We start from the raw sequence: 8526 nt of genomic DNA, 5'->3' as shown, positions 1-8526 counted from the left end.
TCTATCAAATCTGAGGGAACAAAATCGTTGCGTTTGGAAAAGGTGAGTATTTTTATTTATTTATTATTATTATTTAGGTCTGGTTAGCAATGTAGTTTTATTTGAGAATTAGTAGAGACCGGTGTTTGGCGGGCGAGGTTGGTGCCTAACACCTTCCAACCCCGTAACGTGATCCCCGGACCCATATTTTTCTTTCGTAGATTAGTTTATTTGACTTTTAGAGTCAATATTCGATTCCTAGACTTAATAACTAGGTGGCGACTCCCAAACCTCAAAGGTCAAAAGTGGATCCGTGCACCCCGCGGATCAAGAGCGCTTTCAAGGACCTAACTCTTGAAAGAGTCCAACTCAGTGCTATGTTACTCATGCCAGAGTAGGGCCCTGACCAGCTTCTTTTACCCTGCCAATTATGATAGAGAAGGCCCACATAGGCTTGGATCCAGGTGGGGTCCATCTTTAATGATATTGTACACGTGACAGAGTAGGGCTACGACCAACTTTTTACCCTGGCAATTATGACAGAGAAGATCTATGTAGGCCCAGACCCAAGTGGGATCCATCTTTAGTACTATTATACTCATGATAGAGTAGGGCCCTGACCTACTTCTTACCCTGCCAATTACGACAGAGAAAACTCACAGAGGCTCGGACCTAGATGGGGTCCATCTTTAATGCTATGTTACTCGTGTTAGAGTAGGCCTCAACCAGTTTATTACCCTACCAATTATGGTAGAGAAAACCTACGCAAGTCTGGACCCCGATGGGGTCCATCTCTAGTACTATATTACTCTTGATAGAGTAAGGACCCAACCAGCTCCATACCCTACCAATTAAGGTAGAACAGGATCACGTAGGCCTGGGCCCAGGTGGGGTTCAATTCGGTTATTTCCACCCGCGGGCTATCAACAATCAGAAGAGTTTTCTTTTATTGATAATATCTTTCGAGATTACAAGTATTCCACGGTCTAGGCAACTCTTAACCGGTCATTGTTACTAAGTAGTACACTCTTTTTTGGCTTACTGTATGGCCCTTCCCAGCTTAGACCTAGTTTTCTACTATTCTACTCTTCTATATTCTGGAATACTTTGCGCAATACTAAGTCTCTTTCTTTAAATTGCTTTTGGCAGACTCTTTCATTGAAATAATTTTGTAGTTTCTAATGATAACTCTCTAGCCTTATCAATGTTGCTTCTCATTTTTCTTCCAGCTAATCTAACTTTACGATTATCTACTAGTTATTCTGGTCAGTCTGCATCATTTTTCATAAAGTTGTTCGATGTTGGTATTACTACCTCTATTCCATAGGCCATAGCGAATGGAGACGTACTTGTTCAAGTCTTGGCTATCGTTCTGTAAGCCCATAATACTCCATGTTGGATTGCTATATATATCTTCCTTTCACTTCTCCCAGCCTCTTCTTTAGCATATCCATGAACACTTTGTTTTTGGCTTCAGCCTGTCCGTTGCCCTATGGATACCATGGCATGATCCCATGCTTTTTGCAAAAACCTTTAATATGATTTCTTACGAATTGCTTCCCATTATTTGAAATTCTTGTGTGTAGCAAACAAAATCGATAGATTAGATTTTCTCAGATGAATTTCTGGACTTCTTACTAGCGAATTCTGGCAAGAGCAAATGTTTTTGCCCATTTTGTAAAGTAATATGTCGCTACTAGCAAGAAGGTTAGATTCCCTAGTGTTATGGGTAGCGGACCTACTAGATCAATCCCCCATTGTGCTAACGGTTATGGACTGATAAGGAAATTGAGTTGTACTGTTGGCTGACGTATTATCCTTCCATGCCTTTGGCAATTATCACAATGCTTAATGAACAGTACTGCATCTTTCTACAAGAGAACTTTATGAGCCAAAGATTTTGCCCCTAAGTGATTCTCGTAATCTCCTTCGTGGATCTTGCTCAACACATCTTTTGCTTCTTCTGACATTAGACAACGTAGAAGTGGTCTTCCTATAAACTTCCTATATAGTTTTCCATCCAGGATCATATATCTTTCTACCTTGCTTTTCATACGTCTTGCCTCCTTTGGATCATTAAGCAATAATCTTGACTATAGGAAGGTGAAGAATAGGTTCATCCACTATTGATTTCCAATCGTGACTACCACACTGACTAGCTTTGGTTCATCTATCGCAGGTATTTCCTAGTAAGCTAGTGGTAGTTCTTTCTTATCCACACTAACGTCTGCATGTCTGTTGTTTGCTTTTGATATGTGCTCTACTTACACTTCCCTAGCTCGAAGTATGGCAGATCTAATTTTCTCCAAATAGAGTTACATCTTAGGATCTTATACTTCAAATGTTCTATTGACATGGTTAACTACTAGCTGTGACTCATTGTAGACTGCATCCTCTGTTACCACCAACCAACGAATTGAGGTCAAAGAACATTGTCTCATACTCCACTTCATTGTTTAACGCTCTGAATCCCAGTCTCACTATCTTTTCTATCTTGAAACCATCAAGGATGATCAGTACCACCCCTATTCCTAACCCTTCTAGGTTTGAAGACCTATCCACATAGGCTTTTCATCCTGGATGGTTGCTTATTTATTGTCACTCTTATATATTTTCCAGCTCTTTTACGAGTAGATCTTTTTTTTCTTCTACTGGAAAGTCTACCAAGAAATTAGCAACTACTTCACCCTTTAGCAAGAATCTAGGCTTGTATTCAAGTCCGAATTCTGTTAGATGTACAGCCTACTTTGCCATTATGCCCGATCCCTCCATTTTTCCTAGGATAGACTTAAAAGGGTACTCTATGATGACCTATACTTGGTGTGCTTAGAAATACGATCTCAACTGTAAAACTGTATAAAATAAGGCTAGTCCTATCTTTTTGACTCTGGAATACTGCATTTCTATGTGGGTGAAAGTCTTGCTCAGGAAGTAGATAGGTTGCTCAACCACTACCCCTATTATGACCAAGATTGAGCTGAGCGTGTACTCAAAAATCGCCAAGTACAATCCAAGTTCCTTCCCAGCTTCTGTTTTGAAGAGTATGGGTAGTCATCCAAAGTACTCTGTCAACTCTACGAAAGCACATCCACATTCCTCTATCCATTCAAACTTAGTATTCTTTTGTAGTAACTAGTACAAAGGCCTGCATTTATCCAAAGACCTGAATATGAACATGTTCAGAACTACAACCCTTCTTACCAACTTCTGGTCTTGCTTCTACATTTTTGGTGAAAGCATTCTACCAGTGCGCTGATCTGGTTTGGGTTGGAGATCCCTCTCTTCATAACCAAGTAGCCTAAGAACTTCCCTGAAGTTAATGCAAAAGTGCATTTTTTGGGGTTAAGCTTCATTCTAACGTTCCTTACTCGAAAGAAGACCTCCTCTAAGTTAACAAAGTGATCTTCTTTCTTCTTGTTCTTCACCAATAATTCGTCAATATAAACTTCCATTATCTTCCCCAAAAAGTCTCTAAAGAGTTTCGTTACTAGCATTTAATAAGTTGTTCCTGCATTCTTTAATCAAAAGGGCATGACTTTGTAGTAGTAAAGCCTCTACTCGGAGGTGAATGTTATCTTCTCTTGGTCTATTGGGTTGAGTTAAATCTGATTGTAGCCAGAGTAGCCATCCATGAAAGATAGCCTTTCGTGGCTTGAAGTAGCATTTATTAACTAGTCAATCCTTTGCATACGAAAGTTATCTTTAGGGCAGGCCTTATTTAGGTTTGTAAAGTCGATAGAAACTCTAATTTTCTCATTCTTTTTTGGTACTACCACTATGTTAACTATCCAATCAAGAAATTGTACTTCCCTAATAAACCATGCTCTGATCAACTTGTTTATCTGTTCCTTTATTACTTTCTAGAAATGAGATGTTAATCTTCTTGGCTTCTACTTTACTATCTTCACAGCTGGATCCACATTTAAGTGATGGCAAATCACTTCGGGACTGATCCTTGACATTTTTTCTATGGGCCAGGCAAAAACATCATTGTTCCTTTTCAAGCAATCTACCAGCTCATCTGGTTCCAGTTCTAACCTTACTCTAATCTACCTTCCTTCTCATACATCCACCATCTGGATGTTTTCTAGGCATGAGGTTTATCGAGCTCAGCATCCCCCCATTGTAACTGTTATTGCTGAGTGTTTTCTACAGAAAGCTCTTCCTTACCCAACGTGCAAACCTGGACAACTACTTGGTCTCCTCGGATGTCTCATATCCCTTGCAACGTTGGGAATCTTAGGACCTGGTAGTATGTAAAAGGTACCGCCCTCATCTCATAGATCCACCATCTACCCAATATAGGCTGTAAGGAGAGTTCGCTTCAACAACCATAAGTCTGGTCATCAAAGTTATCAATCATGCCAACATGGGCAAGACTATTTCTCTCTACAGTTGGCTCGTCCTTCCATCAAATCCAATCAGAAGAGCTCTTGCTTGGGTGAGAACACTTCTACTAAGACCCATCTTCAAAAAAATTTAGGCGTATATGATGTCAACTGAGCTGTCGCTATCGATGTGAAATAATGTGTCATAATGTGGTCTAACCACCCCCTCCAAGTATTTTTCCGTTAAGGCCACAATCTACTCTCTGTAGGACTCCATCTATTTTTTGGGCCCACTCCTCATTGTATAGACATGAGCAAAGTGTTTTTCCCACCACCTTTTGACTTTTTTGTTAATCTTGTCCATGTCTAATCTTTTATATTCTTACTTTAGGACAACATGAATAATTGCTGCCCTTCCATCCTACCCTTTAACAGGTGGCTAATCAAGCCTCTGATTCTTATTTCGGGGAAGATTCTTTCTCTGTCGTCTAGGCAGGTTCCTTAGTCTGTCCTCATTTACCAATCTTTGCAGAAATCTTTTCAAGGCCTGACACATGTTGGTGGTATGGGCCCGTAGTTTGTGATACTAGTAATATCGTTCATTTCACTTTATCTAATTTCAAGGAAGCAGTGCTGGCCACTCAAAGTAAGGTTCATTCACGATAAGGGATAAGATTTCATTAAGGGGCATATAAAAGTATATCTCCTTTCTCCTTCGCTCTTTGTCCTACTCGAGCAGTCTCTTCCTGCGTTGTTGTTGTGGCTGCTACTGCTTGTTAGGCTTCGTCACAGTGTGTATGACCCTGCTCTTCCCAACTGAGTTTCAGGGATCATCTTCCAATCTGATGTATTTTTCTACTCTTTCGAATAGCTCGCTTAGTATTTCTGGTCTCTTCTTCATAAGAATCCTATATAACCCTAAGCTAGATAGTAAAGAGTTCCTAAATGCCACTATCGTCATTCTCTCATCACAACTATCTAGGGCCATCGTCTCTTCCCTGAATCTCTTTGTGAACTCTCTAAAGTTTTTCCCATACTACATTCTCATGCTGAGCAGAGCGTCCACATCTTCTCCACTCTTTCTATTGCCTATGTAGCGTGTTACAAAAGTAGTACAAAGCTTTCCAAAAGAAGCTACTGATCCACACGACAATTTGTGGAACCAGGTTAGTGCGTTTTCTGCAAATTAGAAGGGAACAACCTGCATATCAAACCCTCGTTTCTTTCCCATAGTGTAAGCATCTATCGAAAATGGAATAAAGGTTCCATTGGGTCCTTCGTCCTAGAGTAAGGGATGAAACGTGGTGGCATGAACTTCTTCAGGATTTCTTCAGCCAAGATCTCCATTATAAAAGGGGATTTCTGAATACCCCTGACAATTTTCACTGCTATCGTGCCAATATCTATACCCTTCACGTGCCAATCTCTGATCTCCTCTCGAGTTAGGCCCGTTGCGAGCTCCACTCGAGTAGTAGCAGTGACAGCTTCTATTTCTCCCTTTTTAATTGGAACCGCGATTAAGAACTACCTTTTGTATTTGAGATGCAATTGTCTCCAATAGGAGGTTAAGGATCTCACGATGGGTACTTGCTACTAATTCTCTAGAAGTTGACTCAAATTTTGATTTTGTTTAGTCAAGTCATCCATTTTCTTCTACATCTCATCTTGCTCTTTCCTTATGGTTTCTAACATCACCAGGAGGTGAGCATCTTCAACTGGTGCCGTGGGTAGAAGTGCATTGACTTCAATTGTTCTAGTAGATCTTCCCATTGTTTCAACTAAAATCAATTATGTTGTTGGGGTTTCCACGGACTGTGTTAGACTTATGGGGATTCTGATGAACGGTGTTGATGGACTCTGCCTCACAGGTCTGAATTCATACCTTCCACCTTCTTATTGGCACCGAAGTGGTACTTGTCAAAAACTCTCCGATGCTCAAGTTAGATTAGTAGAGGAGTAATGTATAAAACTGGTTAGATTCTAAAAGCGCCCTCGATCCGCGAGGTGCGCGGATCCGCTTTTGACCCTTAAGATTTGGGAGTCGCCACCTAGTTATTACGGTCTAGAAATCGAATACTGACTCTAAACGGATAAAGAAACTAATCTACTAAAGAAAAACTGAATCCGAGGATCACATTACGTGGTTGGAAGGTGTTAGGCACCAACTCCGCCCGGCCAATGCCGATCTCTACTTATCCCAAATAAGACTACATTGCTAACAAAAACCTAAAAAAAAAAAAAAAAAAGAGATTTTACCTTTGAGCGCAATGGTTTTATTCCCTCAGATTTGATAAAACTGCTCCTTGTACCGTAATCATTATTTCGTTCTGTCTCCGGATCTGATTTCGGATCTCTGAGGTAAGGTATCTCTTTCTTAGATCTGGATTCTTCGAATTTTTTTATAAATTTTGGGGTGTTTTTGAAGGGCTTGTAGGGGTTTTTCAAGCTAAAATCGAAGTATGGGTGTTAGGTAAGGAGTTGGGGCTTCAAAATTAGGGTTTGTGGGAGGCTAGAAAAGCTTTTTGGCCTACTTCTCTTAGGATTTATGATTTTATCCGAAAATAGGATGTGGAGGCTCCTATTTATAAAGTTTTTTAGAAGAGTTAGGGTTTGATTAGGGTTTCTTTTAGGATTTTAATTAGGGTTTTGACTTTAGTCTTATGAGATGGACTTAGTCTTTAGGGTTTTAATTTAGGGTTTTGACTTTAGTCTTATGAGATTGACTTGATTAGTTTATATTAGGATTTTGATTTAGGGTTTTGACTTTAGTCTTATGAGATTGACTTGATTAGTTTAGATTATGGTTTTGACTTTAGTCTTATGAGATTAACTTTAATACTTTAACTTTAGTCTTTCTTGAAGACTTTTAATATCTTGACTTTAGCCTTACTTGATTGACTTTAGTCTTACTTGATTGACTTTAATTTTTAGAAAACCCCTTTTTATTATATCTTTAATTCTTTGGGCCCCCAGATGAAGGGGTTTCTGAATAAATATCATGGCAACCATCAACAATTTTGCCTGAAAGCCTGATTGATCGATTTTTTGATTCAAAATTTTAAATTAATTTTATTAATGTTTCACTTTACATTATTTAATGTTTTATTTATTAATTTCAAAATTTTTAATTATTAAAATTATAAAATTACCATTTTGCCCTTGGAGAGGAGTTTTTACATTTTAAGTCATTTTTCAATGTTCCAAGATGTTTTGGAATCAGTTTTTCATAAGGAATTCAATGGGAATGTTGGTTTTTTTCATTTATGAAATTTTTTATATGAAATGGTCGTGAACTTTTTGAGGGGCATTTTCGTAATTTTGTCGAATTCTGTGAAAATTGGCGAAATGATTTATTTGATTTCAATTTATTATTTTATGTGTTTGAATGAGTTTTTCTAATCGTAACGTAGGCTCTAGGGTTGTTATGATGTTAGGGGTACTTTGGTAATTTGGTCATTTTTAGTGATTTTTATCGTGAAGCTTCTTTTTGGTCTGCAAGATGATGATTTCTATGTTTCTGGGGTCGTATTTTCCTAGCGTAGCGTGGTTTCTAAAGTTTTGTCAGTTCGAGATACCTCATCCAAATTTCTAAAACATATCTGGTAACAAAATAAAGCATTGGAATAAACATCTATCATTGGGAACCGTTGCGATTGGGTTGATGAGTTGATTAATCAGGCGAGTGCAAAAACGGGGTGTCTACAGAATCTCAATCTGCTAAAAGATCCCTAAGTCTGCATATTGTGCTATTTATAGATCCTTTTTTTGAATCAGGATTTCCCCTTCTCACGGGAGGTGATCCTGGTGAATCCCCTGATTCTTAGGACCATAAAGGGAATGGGGATCTTCGAGATTGGATATGTTATTTTAGGGAGATCTCCTCCAAAATCTATGGGCTTGATGTGCCCGTATCAAGATTACGGGTATTCTTTGACCGAGTCTGCCCTACTTAGCAAACCAAGTCTTATTCAGTGTTATTTTACCCTCTTAGCTAGGTCAAACTCTCTCTACTTTGGCCTACCGTTCTGCTAAGTAGCGCCCCGTATGTTGATTTGTGCATAGTACCACTTAATGGGCCTGGACACGTATACGGTCTAGATAACTATGCGATTATTTCTCTCTACAGTGAGTATATTCTTTGCAAACCCTTACGAGTCAAACTCGTCCACTAAGGGTAATCTAGCGATTTAAGGGCTTCTTGCATTCGCTAAATACAGTC

This window comes from Akebia trifoliata, chromosome 3, assembly GCF_017979445.1.
Source record: "Akebia trifoliata isolate Shusen 1 chromosome 3, ASM1797944v1, whole genome shotgun sequence".
NCBI classification, from domain to species: Eukaryota; Viridiplantae; Streptophyta; class Magnoliopsida; order Ranunculales; family Lardizabalaceae; genus Akebia; species Akebia trifoliata.
The sequence above is the reverse complement of the archived record's forward strand: the minus strand, read 5'-3'. Positions refer to the sequence as shown.